General features: G+C 38.3%; 1 long non-coding RNA gene across 1 annotated transcript in view; it reads left to right on the top strand.

Annotated features, from left to right (window-relative positions):
* Nucleotides 1–27,853, top strand: part of LOC309813837 — a 150,788-nt gene that overhangs the window by 70,998 nt on the left and 51,937 nt on the right. The window contains exon 2 of the long non-coding RNA XR_014295548.1: nucleotides 936–1,086. This is a non-coding gene — a long non-coding RNA (uncharacterized lncRNA). The remainder of the gene's footprint in view (nucleotides 1–935; nucleotides 1,087–27,853) is intronic.

Raw genomic sequence — 27,853 nt, 5'->3', positions numbered from 1 at the left:
TCAGAACATGAGGCAGATAACCTCAATGTGAACTTTGCCTATGGATATTTATCTACAGCCTCCAAGTAATATGGATTTATTCTGTAATATACAGACCATTTTGCAGATAATGTTGAGAGCAAACATTTTATTACTGATTTCTTGTAAATTACACAAGGCTGTGTTTTAATAGATTTTCCTTCCAAGCCTCAGTCTCACAACATAAGTAGTTGTACAGATTTTTATTATGATCTTGAATATTGACTTTTAATTATACACTGGTTAACAAAACAAATAAGGCTGTCATTTCCATCAAGGGAGCATTAAGGATGGAGGGTATCTTTTGACATCCCACCTACTTTCCCATCCCAGTACTACTTTTTAACATTACCCACGCCAGGCATAAAAATGTAAAAATCTCACATTACTTTAAGAAGACCCTGGAGCAGTTTTTAATTATGTTTATCGCAAAGGATACATGGCTTACAGTAATGATAGTTGAAGGGCACCTTAACAACCGTATTCAAGAGTAAGAAGGGCTGTTCAAAGGGGCATAAGAGGCATTATTTCCAGCTCAATAGGAGACAGACTAGAAAACATACTTTAAACTGAAGCCATAAAAGGTAGACAATCCAATGAACTTCCTGACCACGAGGATATCAGGGGAAACAATTCATTAAAAAATCCAAGAACTAGGGCTTCCCCGGTGGCGCAGTAGTTGAGAGTCCGCCTGCCGATGCAGGGGACACGGGTTCACGCCCCGGTCCGGGAAGATCCCACATGCCGCAGAGCGGCTAGGCCCGTGAGCCGTGGCCGCTGAGCCTGCGCGTCTGGAGCCTGTGCTCCGCAACGGGAGAGGCCACAGCAGTGAGAGGCCCGCGTACCGCAAAAAAAAAAAAAAAAAAAAAAAAAAAAAAATCCAAGAACTAAACTCCACTCTTTCTGCTATATTTCAGTTCTTAAGATGGCCTTGTAGAAACTCATCAACTGACAGCAATGGCCCAAGAGTCCTGCAAATCCGAAGTCAGCATCCAGAAATGATGACCCTTCTAACACCACTCTCATTCGAAGGCTCAATGATCTCATCTTTGAAGATAAGAAGAGGTGGTAAGGAACGTCTATTGGGCGTGTTATTTTTATATTCTGTTTCTGAGTTTGAGGAGGGTTAAAGGCTTTTGAAATTTCTTCCTGGCCATTCAGGCAGGAAAATAGGTCAAGAGCTCAGTAAGACCAAGGACATCAGTGGTTTATTTCTGTATGGCAGTTAGCATTATCTTTAACTCTTTGTCCCCAAAACATCCTGAAGCATATCCTGTTCGGAAGCGTTAGAGATGAAGACAAATTCAGGTTATGTGAGGTCTTAATGAATGTTGGTTGTTTAATAAATCTTGATAGGAGATATGAATGAGCGAATGAACAGATGAAATTCTGACAATGACACAATGGGATCAAATAAGTTTAATTTATTTTATTTAGAACTATGGGAAATTGGAGTAGGAAAGGACCTCAGAAATGAATCTAATCCATTTTTTTAAATTCAGTTTTTAACTCATGGGCAATGAAATAATTTGCGTTCTCCACCCCCTCAGAATAATATCATGAGAACTTGGAATTGAAGCCAGTTCAATGATATTTTCATTACATTATACTCTTCTGGGATGGCAATTCTCTCTGCAACTTGTGTTATGGAAAAATCTAGAGGTTTTTTTGTTTGTTTGCTTTTTACTCGTATATACAACAACAACAACAAGCACTGAAAAATCCCCCAAACCAGTTATTTAGCTCAATCAGGGAGCAATAGAAACTACTCTAATGTCCTGAACCATATTACAATTCTCTGTTCACTTCTTGGGCCACCATGCTAACTTTGCAAACCAAAGAACAAAAATAAGATAGTGTTAATTGCTCCAAGAAATCATCACTACACAAAACAATAGTTTTGTCATTATCATAAGATTTTAAAGACCCTAGCCAGTGAGAAAAGTTGTTGCTGGAAAATATCAACTACTTTAGGAGTCAATGGGCTTCTTCATATCTCATCAATTGATTGATCCCTGACTTATTGATTGAAATGGAATGTAATCTGAGGAGTCCATGGAAAAGGGTCACTTTGAATGGAGAATACCTATATTTTGGGAGCAAAGAACAAAACGGGGCATTTTTCTAACACAAAGGAGCTTTAAGGTTGTCTTAACACTTTTAGAGAAAGAAGCACCTGCCTGATAGAATTGCAGCCTCTCTGGCCAATTATCAGGAATGCTTTCTATCCTGATGATGCAATCAACTCTCAACAAGAAATGAAAGAGCACAAGCCCACTGCAACTTGAGGAAGCTATGTTTATTTCAGAGTCTCAAGGAGCCATGTGTTGTTAAACACAATATAAAAGTGCAATAAACTTTAGGTATAAAGGACTTTGTTGCCTATAAAATTTTATTTTACTGCTGTCCTCCTATGGCTAAACACATATGAGATCAGTAAAGTATTAAAATATTCAAGATGACAGAACATGAATCCTAATTCCAGAAATACAGCAGTGAGAATAAATGACAGGGGTAGACACAGAATGCTTATACTGTCATCTGTATAAGGTCCATCATTTCAGTATGTACTTAATTTAAAAAGATGCAGAGGGTAGAGTGAGCACCCTTAATTGATCATTTCCATTACTCTTCACACAGACACCAGTTGAAACTAAAAGTGACAATTTTGAGCCAGAATCTCCTTGTTATAGTGAGTCAAAGGCAGGCATATCAGTCGTGCTGACACACACAGTCAAGATGTTGGAGAATTTTCCAGAGGCCCAAATTGTTTTCGTTAAGTCTGTGGGAGCTCAGAAAAATACATACTGTTCTAAATTTCCCTGAATGTGCAGCGAGGCAAGGGTTTGTACTTTGAAATAGAAAACCGCTGTATACTGTCTAAAGAAAGCCTTTGTTACTGAAATAAGTCTCCCTGTGGAGAATTGTAGTTTCCAGGGGAGCTATCTCTACTAATTAGACTCACTGTTGATTTGGACATTGCAAAATTGTATTATATTCCCTCAGGATAGGAATTACTAAATAAGAGGAAGCAAAATCTTAAAAAGGAGGGAACAGTGGAGTTTCCTACTGAACCCTTGCAAAATAGGAAAATTAGAAAATTCTTTGGATCTTCTGTCAGACTGAAAAACATGATTAGGTTGGTGTCAATGGAGCTCATCATTTTTGTTGCTTCTGGAGTATCATAGTTACATTTGAACTTGATTTTTCAAATTCCAGCTTTCTGGTATGTGCACATGTGGTTTCAGGTGGTTTTGGTTGCTTTTGTTGTTCCCCTGTATGTGTATGTCTGTGGGGAGGGTGGGCTGAGGGCAGGGGTTTTCATTATTGTATCCTTAGTTTCTAGTGTAGTATCTGACACACTTAGTTTCTAGTGTAGTATCTGATTTCAATCCATATATTTTAAGGGAAGGTATTTTAGAATATTTACTTTTGTCCCTTATTTATAAAAGTCATACTTATTCATTATAGAAAAATTGTAAAGGATAATAGAAATAATAGAGATAAAAGTTAAATTCACCCATAGTCTAACATCTAGTGATAATTAGTATTAATGTTTTAATGTGATTCCAATGACCTAATTAGTATATGTATATGTGTACATGCACAAGTATACCTAGAAATCCAGAGGCATACACATACATATGTATATATACCAGACACTCACAATTAATATAAAACCAAATATTTAGTTATATATTATTTTTTTCAACTTAACTTTAAGGAGTCGGGAGAGATATTCCACTGAGTGGAAAATTGTTTTTAGAGTTCACAGTGTCCACTCACTAAAAACCTCTCAAACCATGGATTCTACAACCTGAGGTTGAAGAAGCTTCCCTGTGTTTGCCTTGCTGGCTAGTAGTACTGTTTATTGAGCAATTACTAAGTGCCAGAAACTCTGCTAAACACTTGACTCATGGTATTCTGTTTCAATCTTCACAACAACTTTTGGAGGTAAGTGCTATTAGGCTCTTCTTTTTAAGACCTGGAGAGCATAAGTAATTTTCTCCAGTTTACCCAATGGTAAATGGCCGAGCTGGGTTTTGAACCCAAGCCTGCTAAATTCAGACCCTGAGCTGAACCCTGGGTCTATTACTGCCTTGACTGTTGCCAGGACTATGTCATACATCCGGACATATCTTTGAGTGCTCCACCTTTTGATCCCTTGGTTCTGTTGATCCTATTTCTGAAATATCCCCTGTTTTCCAATCCCCCATCATTGCCTTAACTCATTGGTTCTCAACTAGGGACAGTCTGCCTTCCAGTGAGACATTTTCCTTTGTTGCACCTTGAAGGGGGATACTATAGGGCATCCATTGGGTAGAGGCCAGGGATGTTGTAAAACATTCTGCAATATTCAGGGCAGGCTCCCACAGCAAAGAATTATCTAACCCAAAATGTTAATAGTGCCAAGGTTGAGAAACCCTGCTTTAGCTCATTTCCCCAGGCTCTCTTAAACACAAACAACCTCCCAATTAGTTTCCTTATCTTAAGGTTCATCCTCATCTAGACTGCTGCTATAGTTCTCTCTTTAAACACACATAAAATCATGCCACTCTCTTGCTCTGTTTAGCTCTGTAGCTCTGGAGGACTGCCGGGGTCCAAATACAGATACAAATAGTTCTAGACTATATGACTTTAGGCAGGTGATTTAACCTCTCTGAACTTCAACTTCATTACTTGTAAAATAGAGGAATAATAGCTAGCATCTACCTCGACAGGGTTCTTGTGAGGATTTTAACACTTCGTGGCTCACACAGTTAAGTCCTCGATAAATGTTATCCACCATTAAAAAAAATCTTTGAAGGTTTTCTACTACCTGCAGAAGAAAACCCAAACTCAACATACATTCCAGACTCCTTTACCATGGAGTCTCACTCAACAGCCTCTTCTCTGGGCTGCTGGCCTGGATGATCTGTGCCCTAGTTATGTAGGACTACCTGTCATCCTCTAGATTCATGGAGACTTGGATGTCTGTGTCTTTGCTTATGCTTCTCTGCCAGGCTGGGAAGTCCATCTCCCTCTCCTCCACCTGGAAACATCTGTCTTCTTCAAGACTCAGGTCAAACGTCACCTCTTCTGTTTAGCCTTCTCTATGAGCTAGTCATATGTACTTGCTCCTTCCCCTACATGACCACAGTATTTGGTTATTCCATCTATCAGTTTGTCCATCCATCCATCCATCCATCCATCTATCCATCCATTCATTGGCTGTAATACATAGTAGTTAAGATCACAAGCTCTGGAAGTTCAAGATCAGGTTCCAGAAACAAATTTATGTAACCTTGAACAAGTTACTTGACTTTATGAAGCCCTATTTTCCTTGCTTTTAAAATAAGTGTAATAGTAATATATAGTTGATAAAGTTATTGTGAGGATTGAATGTGTGTAAACATTATGCTTGCTATGCATATGTCTTAAATAAATGTTAGTTCTCATCCAGCTTGTACTTGTTGAGCACCAACTCTCTGGCAGGCCTTCTTCACATTGTGCCTTGAATTATAACAGGTGGTGCATGTGCCCAAATCTCTCATTAGATATAATGCTTGTTGAGGAAAGGTAATTTTAAAACAATCTCCTCTTCATACCAACACATGAGAGAGGTGACAAAATCAGTATTTCTGCCAACATCTGGCCTGTGTTTCATAAAGTTGTGCTGGCCAGTATTTCTCTCTTAAGATGATATGTATGTATCTCCTGATGTGAGGAGTATGACTCATCAAAAGGAGTCTACTATTCTCCTGCAGTGGTAGACCCCCCTCCTCCATTTCCAACCCACCTTTTAAACTGCCTCTCTGGGCATAATACAATCAAAAGAAATCTTTTCATGATTATAATAATGGACTTGAGCCTTCTCGATCACCCTGGAGCAGGAGAGATGATGTCAGTGACATATTCTTGTAGAAGGAACTCAGTGACTGCTTAATTTTACATGTGGAGTTTGAATGCTTTGTGTTGTGTTAAAATCCAGATTACATTCTTCTCATTAAGCAAGTGGTCCAATCTGACTAATATAATACATTTTCCTCTGTTGCCCAACATCACCAAAGGCAAGGTATTACTTAGGGAACCGCCCCCTCCCCCCAACACACACACACATAAATGCAAAATAAACAGATCTGTACTATCATTATTGAGCTAAAATAGCACTTAGAAATGTATTCTTCTTGTGAAAAATGGCCACATAAGAGTTGCTGACTGTTTGTAGCCCTGTAATGTAAGTCAGATAAATTGGTGCCCAGAAGTCTGACATTTCAAAAACCCAAGAATATGTTGCGTTTTTTTCTGATATGCCATTTTTGTAATTCTCCCAGCCATTTTCCTTTTTCAAAAAGCAATTCTTCTGTGCCCAGGCAGTTCAATTAGAGCATTGTGAAAGTTGTCAGAATGACTTCCACGTAACTACCCCTGAGCAATAAGTATAATTTTGGAGAGGAACAAGTTCTGTTCTTACCACCTTGATGTGGGCCATGGTGTTAACTAACTTGGAAAAAGAATGTACCACCCGCACCTTCTCCACTCAGTTAACCTGCCCAGAGAATTAGAAGCGTTCCCTCTCACTTCAGAGAGGGTTCCTGTTTGGGTCAGCTCAGCATCCTTGAGCCCTTCTTTAGCCAATAGCATCTGCCCTCTCACTGTCTACATACTAGGTGGATCCACCTTTTGGTGTTAGCCCATGTCAGCAAATTCTCCCCTTGAGCATGGGCTGCCCTTAGAGGTTTACTTGTAGTGAACAGAATGCAGCAGAAATGACATTGAGTGATATTTGAGACTAGGTCAGAGTCAGCAAACATTTTGCGTAAAGGGCAAGATAGTAAATATTTCTGGCTTTTCAGGCCATACCCATTTGGTCTGTGCCACAGCTATGCAGGTCTGCCATTGTAAGGGGTAGCACAAACAGGCTTGGCTGTGTTCTGATGGAACTTCATAAGATTAAGTAAAGAGTCAGATTTCATTCACAGGCCATAGTTTGCCAACCCATGTATTAGGTCATAAAAGATAATGTGACTTGTGCTGTCTCTTTGTCTCACTCCCTCTAAATAGGCCTTATTTTTCTAGAGCAGTTTTAGGTTAACTGCAAAATTGAAGGGAAGGTACAGAGATTTCCCACATACCCCCAGCCCCACACATGCAGAGCCTCCCCACCATCAACATCCCTGCCAAATGGGACATTTGTTACATAACAATGATGAAACTACCTTGACACATCATAATCTCCCAAAGTTCATAGTTTACATGAGGGTTCACTCTTGGTGTCGTGCATTCTATGGGTTTGGACAAATGTATAGTCATATGTATCTCTCTTTATGGTATTGTACAGAGTAGTTTCACTGCCCTAAAAATCCTCTCTGCTCCACGTATTCATCTCCCGCTCCCCCAACCCTGACATCCACTGATCTTTTTACTGTCTCCATAATTCTGTCTTTTCCAGAATGCCATATAGTTGGAATCATACAGTGTGTAGTCTTTTCATATTGACTGCTTTCACTTAATCATATTCATTTAATATTCCTTCATGTCTTTTCACATGGCTTGACAACTCCTTTCTTTTTAACACTGAAAAATAGTCCATTGTCTGGATGTACTACAGTTTATTTATCCATTCACCTACTGAAGGGCAAGTTTTGGCAATTATGAATAAAGTTGCTATAAACATTTGTGTGCAAGTTTTTATGTGGTTGTAAGTTTTGAAATCATTTGGGTAAATACCAAGGAGCACGGTTGCTGGATCATATGTTATGAGTATATTTAATTTTGTAAAAAACTGGTAAACTGTTTTCCAAAGTGGTTGTATTATTTTGCATTCCCACCAGCAATAAATGAGGGTTCCTGTTGCTCCACATCCTGGCCAGGATTTGATGGTGTTAGTGTTCTGGATTTTGGCCACTCTAATAGGTGTTTAGTGTATCTTATTGTTGCTTTAATTTGCATTTCTCTGATGATATACGATGTGGAGCACCTTTCCATATATTTATTTGCTGTCTGTATATCTTTTTTGGTATCTCACTGTCCATTCAAGCCACCATGTCCGGCCACCATGAAGCCACCATGCTGGAGAGGCCATGAAGAAAGACTACATAGGGCTTCCCTGGTGGCGCAGTGGTTGGGAGTCCGCCTGCTGATGCAGGGGACGCAGGTTCGTGCCCCGGTCAGGGAGGATCCCACATGCCGCGGAGCGGCTGGGCCCGTGAGCCATGGCCGCTGAGCCTGCGCGTCCGGAGCCTGTGCTCCACAACGGGAGAGGCCACAGCAGTGAGAGGCCCGCGTACCGCAAAAAAAAAAAAAAACCTTTGGCTTTTTAAAGAACATGGCTTGGCTGAGGTGCTCAGTTTGTTTTGTTTTTTTTTCTTCATTTATTTATTTTTTAAAATATCTTTATTGGAGTATAATTGCTTTACAATGTTGTGTCAGTTTCTGCTGTATAACAAAGTGAGTCAGCTATATGTATACATATATCCCCATATCCCCTCCCTCTTGCGTCTCCCTCCACCCTCCCTATCCCACCCCTCTAGGTCACAAAGCACGGAGCTGATCTCCCTGTGCTATGGAGAGGCTCAGTTTGGACTCCAGGGCAGTAGTACACTCGCTATTCCATAAGAGGAAGGCCCAGACATTATGGCTTAGTTGAACAGCGAATTCCTCTGATTCTCCCAAGTAGGACCTTGTTATGAACTACAAGTTCATCCGGCAAGTACATAGAGTGACAAGTCATGTACCCTTCTCTGCTGAAATAGGCGAGTTAGAGAAGAAGGGATGTTTAATTCGAAATGGACTGCATGGGTGAATTCACTGCATTTTCTATCCTCTCAATTTGTCTTTCTCTATCTGTCTTTCAAAGGAGGTTGCGCTAGGATGCACTGCATTGTCACACATTGCTCCCATGTACACCAGACTCTCTGATGACCCTCAGGTTGGTTCTTAATGATCTTTTAGAAGCCCAGACAAAGAAACCAATGCATCACTGATTCCAATTGTGAAAAAGCAGGTAGTGGGACTTCTAGGCTTTCAGATTCTTCAGGGAATTGCCTAACCTCAGAAACTCTCAAATTCTTCCTTTCTTCCATGCCATTAGCACCAATATATAAATCAAACACAGCACTTATCATCAGTGGGAGAAAATGTCTTTTCCATTCTCCTCTGAAGCCTACCTTCACCTCCAGGTAAAACATAGAAATGTGGATTTTTGAGCCTTTTTCTCCCTGTATGGCCTTGACATTAATTCACCCTTGAAGTTCATGCTGGTAGAGGAGTCAAGTAGCAATTTAAAAAATAGTTAGCTAGGAGACTAGGAAAAAATAGAAATTGACAAATCATTTAAAGTGGCCAATCTAAAATAAACATGCATCAATAAATAAGACCACATCTACCTCAGGATTTTTAATATACTTGACTCTAGAAATGAGATATACCGAAGGATCAAGAGATCACATATGCACAGGAAGTATTTTATTAACCACTTTGCTGACTTGCAAATAGATTTTATATAAATAATAAAAACATTGGTCACTGCCTACAAATAGTTAAACTTGAATTTGCTGTCCACGAAAGTGAATCAGTGAGGGAGCAGTGACTTTTAACATATAAGCATGGAAACCTAGTGCAGTTCTCCTTCTCAACATGTTTCCATCAGGTCTTAAGATCAATTAGAGTGTTTTCACATGGGATATGACTGGTATCTTGGAGGAAGTGAGGCTCAAAGGATTGAGAGATAAATATTCATTCTGCCTTACCCATCCTTCTCAACAAACAGACTGGTAAATAATTGCATCAATCTCTTAAGGTTGACACAGCCTCAGGAGGTCAACATTGCTCCTTTGGTTATATTGATACTTCCTGTTGTCTATCAGGTGTGCTGAAGCGCCTTGCCTTTACCTTGGTAAAAGTAAACAAGATGATCAGGCTGCAAAACCCGTTGACTTTGATATCTGATCATGTCTAGACAGTTGACAGCCCCACCTCTTAGGACAGTAGTCAATTGTTTTGCATCAATAATTTGATATGAGGGCATTTTCGAGATGCTACACTTTCCTGACATCCCTTGCTGTGCCAAACATCTATCTTTCCTCATTCATTATGGCCGGGTAACTCAGTGGACTTAGTAACACTTCGTTTAATTAAAGTTTCTCAAGGAAGAACCAAGAGGGCTCATTACCTTAAAATACTACCTGTGGACAAAGTAGGAACAATGTTTACTAAATTTTAAGCATCTAATATAGTTACCCAATGTGTATTTGTTGTAAGAGAATTTGAAAGCAGTCGTATCATCTGAATTTGGATGCCAGTTTTTAAAAACCTAGTATCATTCAAATTTATAATTAAGGGAAGAAAGCAAGCTGGTATGGTAAATAATTTTGGGGGGAAATGAGAAAAAAGTGAAGTGGCAAAATAGCAATGAAAGAGTCAGAGGTTAATGACTGACAAAAATCATAGTAACACTGCCATGCATATATTTGTATAAACATTGATTTGTGTCAGTTCTACATACAGACTAACCCTGTGGCATTATATTGAGTGAATCCTATTATACCCATTATAGAAAAGGAGACATTGGATGATTTGACTAAATTCTTTTTAACAGCGGAGCTAGGCCTAGAATTGGAATCTGTAACTTCTTATCTGTTTAAATAGGCAATAAAAAAATCTCAAAACAAAAACAAAACCTCTAGAGCATTGAAATTGGCTTTGGGAAACAAAGTTATCCTTTGCTTCATTCCTAGTAAATTGATATTATCGCTTAGAGCTACTGTTTGTTTTGCTTTTACTCTAGACACTGCTAGTTACTCCATTTGAAATACATAACGACTCTATGATGTAGGAATTATCATACCCATTTTCCAGGTAATTTGTCAAAAGTTATGTAAGATGACCACCAGAGAAAACATTACTAATATCCTACGAAAAAACACGTAAACTAACAACAACACCACCCTGTAGAACTTAGTGCCAAGATCTTGGTTTCTAATGCCATTCTCCAAAAAAACAGGAACAAGAGTTTCTTAGAAGAATGGCTGATTCTAGGACTGGGACAGGAAGTAAATAAGATGAGCCTGAAACATGAGTCAGGAAGTAAAGAAGTGCTCTGAAAAATGAAAAAACAAACAACCCCACAGTGACGGGGGTGTGTCAAAGGGACACAGAAGTGAAATGAAAGAACTCCCAATGGCCAAAACTGGAACAATTTGAGCAACAAAATAAAGTGATACTGGATTATAATTCAAAGTATAAAATAAATATCCGTGAGTCCATACCAATATAAATAAAGGATCAAATAAATAAATTGGAGAGAATAGAAAAATCTGTGTAGAAAATTACAAATATTTTATGTAGACACTCTGCTTCAAGGAAGTGGAATATAACTTCCCACTCTTTAAGTGTGGGCTGTGCACAGTGACTTGCTTCCAAAGAGGACAGTATAAAGGAGAGTAACACAGTGGAGAAACCTGACAAGCAGTACCTCAGCCAAGTGACAAAGGTCAACATCATCAGTAATAAGTCATGTTGATGGCACGTACCCTTGATATCATGTGATGAGAATCGCTCCTTATCTCTGTGGTCTTTCTTCCAAAAACCCTGTAGCTACAGTCTAATAATGAGAAATTCACCAGACAAAGCCCAATAGAGGAACATTCTACAAAATACTTGAATAATACTCCTCAAAACACCCAAGGTCATTATAAACTCAGCTGAGAAATTGTCCCAGCCAAGAGAAGCCTAACTCTTTAGAATCTTTAGATGTGACAGCTACATGTAATATGGTATCTGAGATGGGATCCTAGCACAGAAAAACAATATTAGGTGAAAACTAAGGAAATCTGAATAAAGTATGGGATTTAGTTAATAATAACATCAAGTTGTGGTGTTCATAACACAACATAACACGTTTATAACACAATTTGTTCATTAATTGTGACAAACATACCATGCTGATGTAAGATATTAACAACAGAGCAAGGATATGCAATATATAAGAACTTTGTACTATCTTAGTAACTTTTCCATAAATCTAAATCTATTCTATAATGAAAATTTTATTTTATTTTATTTTATTTTTTTAAAAGACACCAAATTGTACTTGAACATTTGTTACTTTTTTTTTAAAGTTAATTAATTAATTTATTTTTGGCTGTGTTGGGTCTTCGTTTCAGTGGGAGGGCTTTCTCTAGTTGTGGGAAGCAGGGGCCACTCCTCATCGCGGTGCGCGGGCCCCTCACTATCGCGGCCTCTCTTGTTGCGGAGCACAGGCTCCAGACGCGCAGGCTCAGTAGTTGTGGCTCACGGACCTCTTTGCTCCGCAGCATGTGGGATCTTCCCAGACCAGGGCTCGAACCCGTGTCCCCTGCATTAGCAGGCAGATTCTCAACCACTGCGCCACCAGGGAAGCCCAAAATTTTATTTTAAGAAAACCTCTATAACCTTGAAATAGTGGGGAAAGCAAACCAGTCAGAAGAAAATGTATTTATTTACCAACTAATCAGTTCATCTGTTCATTTGTTTGTTTATTCATTGATATCCTTAATTGTTCAACAAATACTCTTTCATGTCTATTTTGTGGTAGCATAGTCCTGGGTTGTAATGATTCTTCAGCTCTACAAGGGTCATCTAGTGACTGGCACAGCCCTGGGAAGAAGTTGTATAGCATGTTGGGTAGTCCAAAATTCTAGGTCAGTGCAATACACTGATGACATTTGGTAATATCCATAAAAGAAAGGAGAGAAGTATTGGAGGGAGAGGTGGCTACTCAAAGATTACTGTGGATGGAGAATTTCCCATAATTGGAGACTGATTATAGATTATATTGCATACACTGGTCCAGTGAAAATTACTTTGCTTTTCCAATTACTTTTTCTTCCATTTCACCATTGTGTTACTCAGAGCTTACAATGACTACCCGTTTCTGTTTGACTATGGCACTGTTGTTTTCTGAAAGTAGCAAATAAAGCCATTTTATGAAGCTCACCACTTTAGGCCTGCAACATAATTCAACAGAAGTTGGTCTCATTTCTTAAGTCCCATTCTGTAAAAGAAATGATTGAATTATACGCATGGTCATTTTGGCCTTTCACCAGGAGTATACTCTGATTGTCAAACTTATTTTCTAATTGAAAAATATATTGAACACAATAAATGAAGTTCTTGAAGCATTTGGACACCGATTTGCTTTGTAGTGACCACTGCAATGTTGAGGAAAGCTAACTAGAAATAGAAATACATCCTCAACTTGATGATCTAATGACTACCCTCCAAGCCTCCAGACATAGCATAAATCTGTGTTTTCTGAAAATATCACATTGAGTTCCTGAGGATTTCAGAAAGGAAATGATCTCTAGTATAAAATCTATATGAGATGTATGGAACTCTCTACAAGGAATATTAGATTATTGCACTCTGTAGCTTTGAAAACCATCTTTCTTGGATGGCAGCAGAAAGCTTCAATATACTTGCATGAATTATAGATGATACTTAGTACTCTTGTTAAAGTAGCTACAGGATGCTTTTCTAAGACCCTTCAGCCTATGGATGTTATTATGCATCTGTCACAACAAAGATTTGCCTTTGGAGATACTTTAGTATTCTAGACATTTTTCAATAAATTGAACATAGTACTTGAAGACTGCTTTTTTTTCTCCTTTGCTTTTTTTTCTTTTAATTCTGAGAATAGTACAGACATGTATTTAACCTAGAAATGAAGTCATGGCTTTTAAACAATTATCCCCAAAGAGGAATTGATTTCAAAGAAAGTCTGTCTGTGGAGGGGTGGGAGACAAAACCAACATTGATTCTGGAGTACAGCTTCTTAATAGTTCAGACTTTTAGGTGCCTAAAAATGAACAGCTTGTCAGTAGAGAAATGGGATAGCATACAGATCAGAGGCCCCAAAGCAACATTCTCCTTTTCAAAGACATACTGCTGGCTTAGTTCAAATGCTTTTCCATATGTTTTTTGATGTTCTCTCTAAACACTGTACACATTACCAACATGAATGCTTATCATTTCAGCAATTTGCCTTAGTAACAGACTAAATAAATAAATAGTCACTTAGGTTTCAAGAAGTACTTATTGTTTAAAAGCCAGTGGAATGAAATCAGACTCCTGAGTATTTAAAGTGGAGATATAGTCAACTGGAAAAAAAAAACCAAAATGGTATTTTATATTTTAATTCTTAGTCCCTTATACTCTAGCAAAAAGTAATTTTTAATACCTTAAAATGGTTTTCTCATTAATTATAAGTTAGTAGAGTCTTCAAAGAAGGGGACCAAATGAATGTGTATGATATTGGATCATGTAGATTTATTTTTTTTCAACAAGATAAATATTAATGTAAAGTGCACTAGATTTGCAGTCTTACCATCTTACATTGTTTTAAAATTATAGACTAAAGTTACACCTTGGAGGTATGCAGAGCCAGGGCCAGTGGACAATGAGTCCATAGGATCCTAGAGATTCTGGTTTCTTCTCTGGGGTTAACTTTTTTGAAATTCAGCTTTCTCATTTGTAATAAATTTTTAGTAGATTTATAGTGCATGATTTAATATTAGAATAATGGAGTTAAAAGGGACCCGAGGGTAATTCCAGGGTCACCCTCACTAAGTCTTACAAAAACCCGACAGGTTTGTGAATTAGAATTTGAAAAACACAAAAAAAGATTCCAAAATGAGTGCTCTAAAAATGTAGCGCATGGAGTTCCAATTTCAGCTCCAACATGTAAAGTGCCTGGCGGTCACTACCAATCACTCTCATCCTTTCAACAATGACAAAAAATGCTAAACAAACCAACTAAATCAATGAGTTTTCTTAGCTGCATCAGAGAACTAAGGCCATGGGGCAAACCACCATCTGAAAATCTGGAGATACAGAGAAATACAGTGAATCTCAGTCAAGATCAACTTACCTGGAGCAGAAGACACTAGAGCCACAAACTGGCAGGAATGAATTGCTGAAGACTGAGTGTGGACTAACTTGAGAGTAAGAAACTTTCAAGGGCACAGTCTTAAGGGGGCCCTCATACTCTCATGAGTTTTACCTTCAGGAAGCCCACCAGATTTCCATGGTAATGATCCTAGGAACACCCTCATGTTTTGGTCAGGTGGAGAAGAAAAGTTACCCTTTTGAAATTCTTTCAGGGCATGCTCCATAAGAAAGGCTTATTCTTCAAGGGAAACATCTTTATCAGAGCTTTATTTGACTTGGGGAAAGGGCTATTAGCCAACTCTAGGCTCCTCTAGTCTTCCTGTGTCACCTAAAGGAAGAAAGAAAAAGGCTAAGAAATACTTCAGAAGGTCACAACCCAGGGACTCAGGCACATTAAAAGACTGGGATTTAATGATAAGATTGTAGAATGCCTCCCCTCACCCACACACACCTTACCACCACATCAACAGGGCTCCAGAATAAGAACAGTGGATTACAACAGAAAAAGCTGCAGGACACAGACTCTATTTAAGAAGGAGTTCTTAGGTAAATCCAACATTGGAAGAAGCTAACAAGAACGCCAGAGAAAACTGAAGCATCTGGTATGCATGGCTGTAGAAAATACTAAGCATAACCCAGTTTCTAGACAGGTTAACATAAAACCACACACTAAAGACCTCTTTGTCTCGATTCCCATTGCCTGATATATCACAATTGACTTTCAAGAAAAACTTATAAGGAATGTTAAAAGGTGAGAAGCAAGACAGTCTGAAGAGACAAAGCTCTCTTCAGAACTAAAGTCACATATGACAACTTGAAATAATTCAATAGGGAATTTAAAATAACTATGATTAATTACATTAAGAGCTCTAATGTAAAAAGTAGACAGTATGCAAGAACATATGAGTGATGTAAACAGAGAGATGAAAACTCTAAGAAAGAATCAAAGGAAATGACAGAAATAAAAAATACTGTAACAGAAATGAAGAATACTTTTGATGATGTCATCAGTGGCCTGGACACAGGTAAGAAAAGAATCAGTAAAATTGAAGCTATGTCAATAGAAACTTTACAAACTTAAATACAAACTTAAAAATAAATGGAGGGGGCTTTCCTCGTGACGCAGTGGTTAAGAATCTGCCTGCCAATGCAGGGGACACGTGTTCGAGCCCTGGTCTGGGAAGATCCCACATGCAGTGGAGCAACTAAGCCCGTGTGCTACAGCTACCGAGCCTGTGCTCTAGAGCCTGCGTGCCACAACTACTGAAGCCCGCGTGCCTAGAGCCCATGCTCCACAGTGAGAGAGGCTGCCATGATGAGAAGGTCACGCACTGCAACGAAGAGTAGCCCCTGCTCGCCACAACTAGAGAAAGCCCGTGCGCAGCAATGAAGACCCAATGCAGCCAAAATAAACAAATAAATAAATAAACGTATTTTTTAAAAAATGAATGGAGGGACTTCCCTGGTGGTCCAGTGGTTAAGCCTTCACCTTCCAATGCAGGGGGTGCAGGTTCAGTCCCTACCTAGTTGGGGAGCTAAGATCCCACATGCCTCGTTGCCAAAAAACCAAAACATAAAACAGAAGCAGTATTGTAACAAATTCCATAAAGCCTTTAAAAATGGTCTACATCAAAAAAAAAAGTCCTTGAAAAAAATGAATGGAAAAATACCACCCCAGAATATCCAAGAATTGTAGGGCAATTGCAAAAGATATAACATATGCATAATTGGAATGCAAGATGGAGAAAAAAGAGAAAATGGAGCAGAAGAAATTGTTAGTGATAATGGCCAAGAGATTTCCAAAATTAATGACAGATACCAAACCACAGATCCAGAATTCTGAAAACAACAAGCAGGATAAATACCAAAAATCTAAATTTAAGTGTGTCGTATTCAAACTGGAGAAAATCCAAGACAAAGAGATGGTCTTGAAAGAAGCTGCAAGGGGTTTAAAATCTTACCTATAGAGGAATAATGCTAAGAATTACATCAGACTTCTTGTCAAAAACCTCAGAACCATGCAAGGAAGTAGAGAATGGAATAAAATATATAAATTGTTGAAAGAAAAAAAATCCCACTAACCTAGTATTCTGTATCCATCAAAATTGTTCTTTAAAAGTGAAGGATATATAAAGACTTTCTTAGATAAAGAAACAGTGAGTGAAACTGCTGCTGATACACATACCCTGCTAGAAATGTTAAGGGAAGCTTTCAGAAAGAAAGAAAATGATATTGGTCAGAAACTTGGATCTACATAAAGAAAGGAAGAGCACTGGAGAAAGAATGCATGAAAGTAAAATAATAGCATATAGATAAGTGAAGTAAATGACAGCAATGTTACAAGGGACTGGAGGGAGGAAGTGAGAGTACTCATTATAAGGTACCTGCTCTACCCAGGAAGCATTATAGTGTTCATTGGATGTGGTTAGTTGTAAAGGTATATTGCAAACTATAGGGCAACCACTAACACATTAAAGAAGGAAATATAATTGATATGATAAGAGATGAGACTAAATGTAATCATATAAACTATGCTCAATTAAAGACATTCTACCCAACACCCTACTGGAAGTCCTAGCTAGTGAAAAACAAACAAACAAAAAAGGAAATAAAAGGTACACAGGTTGGGAAGGAAAAAGAAAAATGCTCTCTTTGTTTGCAGATGACATGTGAACATGTCTAATTAGAAAATCCCAAAGAATCAACCAAAAAACTCCTGGAACTAATAAGTGGTTATAGCAGGGTACAAGGTTAACATGAAGAAGTCGATTGTCTTTCTATATACCAGCAATGAACAACTGCCAATTGAAATTCAGAACACTATACAACTTATATTTGTACCATAAAAAGAAAAGAAAAACACTTAGATAGAAATGTAACAATATATATTTGAGATCTATACTATATATGGACAACTAAAACTCTGAGGAAAGAAGTCAAGGAAGATGGAAATTAAAGAAATATTCCATGTTCATGCATAGGGAGATTCAATATTACTGAGACATCAATTCTTCACAGATTTATCAATAGATTCAGTATAATCTCAATCAAACGCCAGCAAGCTATTTTGTGGATATTGGCAAACTGATTCTGAAGTTTGTATGGAAATGTGAAAGACCCAGAATAGCTAACACAATGCTAAAGCAAAAAAGGACAAAATTGGAGAACTGACATTACTTGACTTTAGATTGTACTATAAAGGTACCGAATAAAGACAGTGTGATGTTGATGAAAGAATAGATAAGTAGATCAATGGCACAGAACAGAGAGCCCAGAGAGGGACCCAAAACAAATACAATCATGATTGTAGACAAAGAGCAAAGGCAATTCAATTGAGAAAGACTAGTCTTTCCAAGAATTGGTCTGAAAACTAGGACATCCGTATGCAATACACAAATAAATAAGAACGTAGGTACAGACCTTACATTTTTCACAAAAAATAACTCAAATGGATTATAATTCTAAATGTAAAACAAAAAGTGTAAAATTTCTAGAAGATAGCATAGGAGAAAATCTAGGTGACCTTGGCTTTGGCAATGAGATTTTAGATATAATATCAAAATCATGATCCATTAAAAAAATTGTTAACTTGAATTTTATTAAATTAAAAAAATACTTATCTGTAATAGACCTTTTTTGAGTTAATGAAAAGACAAGCTACAGACTGGGAGAAAACATTTGGAAAATATATATCTGATAAAGGGGTTGTATCCAACATATACAAACATATACTAATAGCTCTGTATAATAAGCAAAAGATCTGAATAGGTAACTCACCAAATAAGATATGCAAATGGAAAATAGGCATATGAAAAGATGCTCAATATCATATATCATTAGGGAATAGTAAATAAAAACAACGAGATACCAGTATATGTCTATTTTAATGGCTTAATTCCCAAAACATGGCAATACCAAATGCTGTAGAGAATGCAGAGTGATAGAAATTCTCATTCATTGCTGGTGGGAAGTTAAAATGGTACAGCCACTTTGGAAAAGAGTTTGTTAGTCTTTTACATGTAACCTGCAGTCTTGCTCCTTGGCATTTACCCAAATAGGTTGAAAACATGTTCACACAAAACCTGCCCACAAATGCTTGTAGCAGATTTATTAATAGTAACCAAAAATTGAAAGCAACCAAGATGTTCTTCAACAGATGAATGAATGAAGCATGGTACATCCATACAATAGAATATTAGCGAAACTAAATGAGCTATCAAGCCAAGGAAAGATATGAAGGAAACTTAAATGCATATTATTACTTGAAAGAAGCCAGTCTGAAAAGGTTGTTTGTTGTATGATTCCAATTATATGACTAGAATAAAGCAGAACAATAGAGATAATAAAAAGTTCAGTGGTTGCCAGGGTTATGGGGAAAGAAGAATAGGTCAAGCACAGGGGATTTTGGGGGCTGTGAAAGTATTCTCTAAGACACTGTAATGGTGGATATTATGCATTTGTCAAAAGCCATAGAACTTTACAACAGAAAGAGTAACCATAATGTAAATTTAAAAAAGTAATTTAGGAGGTTAGGGCATCCCAGGAATAGTGAAGACTTGACCAGACAATCTGACTGTATTGTAAAGTATGGAATACCACAGTGGTGACAGTATGTCAAAGGAACACAGGAGCTTATTGAAAGAGCTCTCAATGACCAAAGCTGGAAAAATTTGAGCAAGAAAATAAATAAAATAGCATTGGATTATAACTCAAAATATAAAATGAATATTCACATATTATATATATGTACACATATATATATAATATAAATGATGATTAAATGGGAAGGATAGATAAACCTCCCGTGCAAAAGAATTACAAATAAATCGTGTAGGTATTACACCCTAAAGAAATGGGGCTTTAACTTCCTATTCCTTAAGTGTGGGCTGTGTGTAGTGACTGCATTCCAAAAAAAAAAAAAAAAAAAGTATGGAAAGGTGGGGGAAGAAAAGTAACTTTACAATGGAGAAACCTGACAAACATTACTTCAGCCAGGTTATCAAGGTCAACGTCAACAGCTATAAATCACATGGGAAATATATACACTCAATATAATTTAACAGAAACAGCACTTTATCACTATGGTCTTCTGCCCCAAAATTCAAAGCCTAAGGATAATTATGAAAAAAGTATCAGGAAGGGCCCAATAGGGGGGCATTGTACAAAATACCTGACAAGTACTCCTCAGACTTTCAAGGTCATCAAAACAAAGAAAATCTGAGAAACTGTCCCAGCCTAGAGGAGCTTAAGGAAACATAAAGACTAAATGTAATGTGTATCTGAGATGGGATCCTGGAACAGAAAAAGGACATTAGGTAAAAATTAAGGAAATCTGAATAAAGTATGGGATTTAGCTAATAATAGTGTATCATTGGTTTATTAAGTGTGACAAACACACCATTCTAATGTAAGATATGAATAATAGGGGTAACTGTCTGCAGAGGCTGGGTGAGCAGAGTATATTGGGAACTCCCTGTGCTATATGTTCAATTTTTCTGTAAATTTAAAGTTGTTTTAAAAATAAAACTTATTAATGAAAATGTATTATCATTGAGCAAATTTTATACATAATAATATTAATTTATAGTATAGCTTAGAAGAGTAATTTACATTTTAGCTGTTATTTCATAAAATTATTATTTAAGTTCTTTAAAGAACTGCTCCACCCAGCACATCCACAGTGTGGTTTTGTTTACAAATATTTTACTTGCAAATATATAATTTTACAGTATTATAACTGTTGGACAAATTGAGACATTCCTTAATGGAAATGATTGACATACACAGAATCTTTCAAAAGAATCCAGCTAGGTTTTTTTTTCTTGGATGTTTTAGAGGACACAATTTATTCAAAGTTTAATCATCTCTCTCAACCATCCATACTTGTAAGTTATCGTCATCAATGACAATTACATGTACATTGAATTTTACACAGTGTTGTAATGATAAGATATCTTGGATGAATTCTGTTATGAAATGTTATTATTATTTTTTTTTTAGCGGTACGCGGGCCTCTCACTGCCGTGGCCTCTCCCGTTGCGGAGCACAGGCCCCGGACGCGCAGGCCTAGCGGCCATGGCTCACGGGCCCAGCCGCTCTGCGGCATGTGGGATCCTCCCAGACCGGGGCACGAACCCGTGTCCCCTGCATCGGCAGGCGGACTCTCAACCACTGCGCCACCAGGGAGGCCCTGAAATGTTATTTTTTACAGTAGTGTTATTAAGTTTAAATCCTGACCTGCTAATGTACTAAAAATGAATTATGCAAATTGCCCAATTTCCATATATTTTCTTGCCTAAAAGTGGGTTATTAAGAATAGTAACCTCCTTTTTTTCTTCTTAGTATAAATTAAGACAATCAGTGTAAAGCTCTTAGCTCTGAGCTTAGCCTATTTTAAGATTAGCTGTTGATACTATTATTACCTTATAGTGCCTAGTTGTAGTTTGGGATTAAAAACAGTGTAAGAGATTAACAATACTTTACATTTGCACATAGCCCTAGGGCTTTTTAAATGCTGATGCATGTGAAAGCACTTTAAAAACCTCTAATGTTTTTTGCACATGTAAGAAATTTGTATTTTCTTGGGGTTTTTGCAACTCACTTCAACTTCACAATAGTTCTGTGAGGTCAGCAGGGAAAATATTTGTCTTGATTTTATAAATGAGGAATTGAGATTCAGAGGGTTTACTAGTGGGGTCCATCACCCCTGCTCTGCCATCTTGGACAAGTTTCTTAACCTCTGTGAGTATCAGCTTCTCCATTTATGAAATAAGGGTATTGTCATTTACCTTTAGGATGGTTTTTGAGTGAGCTAATGTACATTATGCACTTAGCTTCATACCTGATCTTCTAAAAGTGCTATAATAATTATTATTGCATTGTATTATTTTTGTCTATTTTTCTATAGGATGTTCAGCCTCAGAGGAAAAGGCAGTGTGGGTGGATAGTAAAGATAAGGGTCATCATTTAATTTTCATCCTTCAAGATTAAGTTTGATCAGTGTGGCTTCTGTATTCAAAATTTTATTTATTTCCTTAAGCATTTTTTGAACACCTCCCATAGCCAAGCCCTGGATGAGATACAGTGACTTATGGAAAGATAAATACAACCTAAATTTTGTTCTCAAGGAGACAATACACCTGCATAAATAACTTAAAGAACATGTAGGGAGGGGATGTAAAAAGTTTGCAGGAGCAGGTGAGATCACTCTATACTTGTAACGGTCAGGAAAGTATGCAGGAATAGGTGGCATTTGGATGGGGTTTTGAACAAGGAGTGGAATTGTGTGCCAAGCATTTGTGTGCTGGCAATACACATTTTTCAATTGGGTGACAGACTGTATTTCATTCTTTCAATAATTATCAATGAAATAATTACATTTATAATAAAGATAAATGAGCTCTTCTGTTATATGTTTCCATAATGCTCATTAGTTCACATACAGCTGTGAATAGGTAATGATGTCAATTTAACACGAAAGTGATGTTGGAGTCACACGTGCTTTTCTTAGGCAGTGGGAGCTGGCAAGAAGGAAGTAGAATTATAACCTTCAGCAGGAAAGTAAAGACCTTCAGTTCATCTGTTCTTTTTCAGGAGACTTTTCAACTCCATTTTAAAGAAAGTTAAAAATAAATGCCTGTATCCAACATCCTCCCCAGAGAGGAGCAACTCCACCGTGCCTGGCTCTTATCTTGTAGCAGGTTGCACTTCCTGCTGTGCCCACCTTAGCAGCAGCCCCACTGACTCAGAACTTTCTTTCCATCAGCATTGGCTCTTCCCACAAGCCAGCATTTGCACTGTACTGTTTCTTGTTCGTTTCTAATTCCTTTAAGGCAGTCTCATGGAGCTGCTTTCTTGAGCTGTTCAAGTTCTCTTCCAAGGTACCAATTGTTGTTTCATTGTTGATTGGTTGTGAAGTTGAATAGGATTTGGAGTGCCCTTAACTGTATTTTTTTCCCACAAGGGCATCATTTTTAATGTGCTCTTTTATAGAAGACAGAAGTTTTATTTAGAATACATGTATCATTTTCCACCTAGTACTGCCCTTAGATCTTGGCAAGAGAGGCCCTGGACCCCATGATTTAGAAGACCCACCTCTGGCACTCCTTGGGGTAAGGAGTTCATGTGGTTGGGAGGAGGTGTCTACATGGTGCTTGTGCAGCCTTCTAGAAAATGCTCTCCATACCTAGACCTAGAATTCCCTGCCTGATTCCACTCACAGAGCCTGTGTGAGCTCCTTTCTGAATCTCTCCCGCCCAGGACAGATCAAGCTGCCAGTGTGGAATACCCTAGAACCAGAGGGTATCCGAGAGGCAGTTGTTTGCAGGGAGTGCTGATGGGGTTGAATGTGCAGGACCTCACAGCAAGAGATGAACCTGCTTGTGTGAAAGAAAGGTGAGCAGGGTGTGGCATGAGATCTGGAGGATGGGTCTCCCCAGGCCACTACTTCCTACTTTAGAACAACAAGGACTTTGAAAATTCTAAATTCAAATCTGACCTTCCTGGCCTTTATGAGGATATATATGTCAATGTAGAAAGAGAGACTGTATTTATTTAACACTATGTGAGATTTAAATATTTAGTTCCGTTTGTCATCTTACTCTGGACCTCGTCAATATTAGGGGCAGACCTTGTTAACAGCAAAAATACTCATGCTAAGAAATTGGACGTTGGAGGCATGAACATTCCATCTGGTTTGAAAGAGCCTCCAGCCTAAGTAGTAATATATACAGATTTAAAGGAAATGATAAGGTAAATTAGAATAGTTATTTCCAATGATTTTCAAAGCACTGTTGAGGACGTTTCTATTGTCTTTGCTCTTCTTATGCTGCAGATCCATACCTTTTACCCCTTCCCCCACCCTCACCCCCACCCCCATTCTGGTGGAAACAGAACTGCCGTATCCTGACCATAGGATCAGACACACGACCCATTCTGGGCCCGTCACTGTCTTTCTAGAACTTTCTTGAATGAAGGTGGTAGGATTGTTCTTTCTTGACTGTGGGTGTTGAATATATAGTAAGGAAGTGACTCCAGATCTGTGGGGCTGTGTCCACTCCCAAACGAAGGACCTGAGATAGTAAGGTGAACAAGAGAGAACTGCAACAAGCAAAGGATCAGTGGAGAGATACTGGGTACACCTACTTCCAGCCAGCCTAGGACCTGCCTTTGGTGCTTTGTTCATGCAAGCCAGTGAATTACCACATTGTCCAAACTAGTTTCAGATGGATTTCTGCCACTTCAACCAGAATTCTGACTGGCACAAGTGCCTGGTGGGCATAGACTCTTGTACAGATCGTTGCACTGGAAATGGAAACCTCTCAATTATTCCTGCTCACTGATCATGTTTGACACCACTGTTCATTAGTGGGGAGGCAATTTTGCTTCCAGGATACATTTGGAAAGTCTGGGGACATTTTTGGATTGTTATAACTGGGGAGGGGACATGAGTGGAGAGAAACCAAGGATGCTGCTAAGTATCCTGGAATGCATATGACAACCCACTATGACAAAGAATTATCTGGCCCCCAATATTAGCAGTGGCCCCCAATATTAGCCTGAATACCACAGGAAAAAAAATGGCAGGGAGATAGGAGAGCTAGATTCTAATCATATTTCTGTCCTTAACCACTGTGTGACCTTTGCACAATTTATTTCACCATTTTGGACAGAAGTACTTGCCTGCATTCCATGAAGAGGCTGAAAGAAATGACTTTTAGGATTCCCCCCGCCACCCCAGCACTTACAGTATTTTATTATCTTTCACAAAAATGGGGTTTGTTTTTTCTTGCCTGCCCCCTTTTTCTATCAATAGAGTGTCTTATGAATTTTCATTCCTTGTAGTTTTTCACACTGCCGTAGTCCTTTTCTTCAAACTCAGTGCTATACAAACCAAATTTGCAATATACAAAGTTATCTCTAAGGACGCTACATAAAACAATATTCAAGTACTTTAAACTTAGAGTGACATTTAAGGATGGAAACAGATTAAAGGTTAGTTTCTGGTTTGCTCTAAAATGAATTCTCTGAATCTGCATTTCTAAAGCCTCGTGGAAATGGTTGCCTCAGTTATTATGCATGGCAAGGTAAAATTTCCACAGCCAGGAGGATTTAATAGAAAACCTTTCCTTACTTCTTCAAGCTACAAAATATTTTCCCCTTCCCCGATGATGAACTTCCCATGAAATCTCTTTCATTTGTGACTTACATAGTCTTGGTGACAGCCTTTACCTTCCAAATCAACTAATGGTAAGAACATGGTGACAGATTCTACTGCTGGGGAACGTTAGTGAGGTAGGTGGTGAAAGGCTATATTTAATCACATCAGTGGAAAACCTTGTGTAGCCAGAGTGCAGTCGGGACTCAATTACATTTGAAAAAGCAACATAATCATCATAAGATTAAAATATAACATAGATATCAAAGTGAGAATGATATAGGAGGGGTCATGAAATGTAGAGATGGAATTAAGTCAAGAAGCATTTATCTCCTGAATACCTTTGATGTGCTTTGTTCTCTGCCAGTCATGGGGGAGGATTGAAAAAACAGAACGTGGCTGTTATTCTTGAGCTTCTAATTTACTTGAGCAGATAAGCCATATATGGGGCATTTAGAACAGAAATGAAGCTGTGAGTGTTGTGGAGGAGTTTATGAACTCAGTGAAGGAGTTGTACATTGTGGAAAGGAACAGGCAGGATGGAGGGGGACTCTGGCTTAGATTTGAGGGAAGAGAATTTTATCAAAATTTCTAACGAATATTTCCTACTATGGAAATGCCTTATTCCTTCATTTCACTTATTTATTCAGTAGTTTTTTCAATAAATATAGAGTGCCTTCTATGTCCTATGTAATGTTCTTGTGCTGGTGAGCAAATATATTAATGGTAGAGACTAATAGATAAAATGAGATAAATAAGTAATATGCAGATGGTATTAAGTTCTTTGAAAAAAACAAAGCAGGGAAAGGAATAGGGAGCGGTGGTAAGATGACATTCAAGCGAACACCTAGAGATGGTTTGGAAGCATGTGGATATCTTAGGGAAGAGCATCCAAGGTAGCGGGAACAGCCAGTGCAAAGCCCCTGAGGCAGTGGTTTGACTGGCATATTTGAATAAAAGCAGAGACCAGTAAGGCTGCACTGAAGGATGAACAGAGGGGAGACTAGGAAATGCAAGGTCAGAGAGGTACGGTGGGAGTCAGATCACGCAGGACATGGAAAGCACTGACTTTTTCCATGATGGTGTTTGTGTTTGGAAGCCACTGAAAGGTTTTGAGGAGAAGAATGTCATGCTCTGACATGTTTTAAAGGATCACTCTGGCTGCTGAAAGTAAACTGTAGAAGAACAGGGAGATGGTAGAAGCCACTTATGATGCTATTAGAATAATTCAGGTGAGAGATGATGGTAGCAGTGGAACTGATGAAAAAGTGGCCAGGTTCTGGATGTATTTTGAAGGCAGAAACAACAGAATTTACTGATAGATTGGGCATGAGGTGTAAAAGAATGAAAACAATTAAGGAAAACTCCCAAGATTTTAGGTGTGTTTAGATACAATTTTGGAAAGCCAAAGTATGAGGACAATGCAAAACTTCTCCAAACACATACTACAAATATGCATATTTCTCCAAATACTCAGATGCTGGAGTTCATATACTATTTTTTTTTCTTGGTATGCAGTTTGGAGCCAAGCATAAACCACTTCAGCATATTTAGTCACAGATACTAACATCAGTTATGACCCACCCACCCAGAGTTGGTTGGAGTCTGGGTTGTTTCGGTTTGCTTTGTGTTGTTTTTACAAGTGCTCAGCCTTTTATGACAGCTTTGAAGTTGAGGCAGTCTCTGCCCCCCACCATCTTTCTTGTCCTAATTAAGCCTCTTGTTTTTAAATAATTGTAGATGTACATGTAGTTTAAAGAAATAATACAGAACGATCCTGTGTACCCTTTACTCAGTTTCTCCAAATGGTGACATCTTACAGAACTGCACAGCATCACAACTAAGATATTAACCTTGATACAGTCAAGCTTCAGAACAGTTCCGTCACCAGGAAGATCCCTAGTTTTAGGTGTCCTTTTATAACTACACCTATTTTCCTTCTCCTGCTCCCTGTTCTTAATGGCAACCACAGCTCCTCTACCCTCTGTGGTCTATTGTCACACTTAGAACACTACAGTTGCTTTAAGAAAAAACTGGTGACATTGGAATGTGTTCAGAGAAGAACTGTTTTGAACGGGGAAGGACCATAAAAGCATGATGGATGAGGAAAAATAACTGAGGCTGCTATAAAGAAAATCAAACTCAGAGCAAAAAATTGAGCTCTTTTTATGATTTTGAAGGGCTACTATGTGCATGAGGGTTTAAATTTACTCTGTAGAAACAATGGATGCAGCTTCTTTAACAGATTCCATTTTCAATTTCAGGAAGAACTTTTCAGATTGAGGAAAACTGTTCCTGATTACCTCAGCAGGAGGTAAATTTTCTCTTGGTTCAAGTAAACAGCAATTAAGCAGGCACTAGCTAATAATTCAAAAATTTTCTAGGGGTTTGGACTGTATAATTTCCTTCCAACACTGACACTGTGTAAAGTTTTTTCCTTTTCCTTAGTGCCTTCATTTACTTTAATTTTCTTTTTAAAATAAATTTATTTATTTATTTTTAATTTTTGGGGGGTGTGTTGGGTCTTCATTTCTGTGCGAGGGCTTTCTCTAGTTGCGGCAGGTGGGGGCCACTCTTCATTGCGGTGTGTGGGCCTCTCACTGTCGTGGCCTCTCTTGTTGCGGAGCACAGGCTCCAGACACGCAGGCTCATTAGTTGTGGCTCACGGGCCTAGCTGCTCTGCGGCATGTGGGATGTTCCCAGACCAGGCCTCGAACCCGTGTCCCCTGCATTGGCAGGCAGATTCTCAACCACTGCACCACCAGGGAA

The sequence above is a fragment of the Mesoplodon mirus genome (assembly GCF_964341445.2).
Source record: "Mesoplodon mirus genome assembly, chromosome: 12".
In the NCBI taxonomy this organism is placed as follows: Eukaryota; Metazoa; Chordata; class Mammalia; order Artiodactyla; family Ziphiidae; genus Mesoplodon; species Mesoplodon mirus.
The sequence above is the reverse complement of the archived record's forward strand: the minus strand, read 5'-3'. Positions and strand labels throughout refer to the sequence as shown.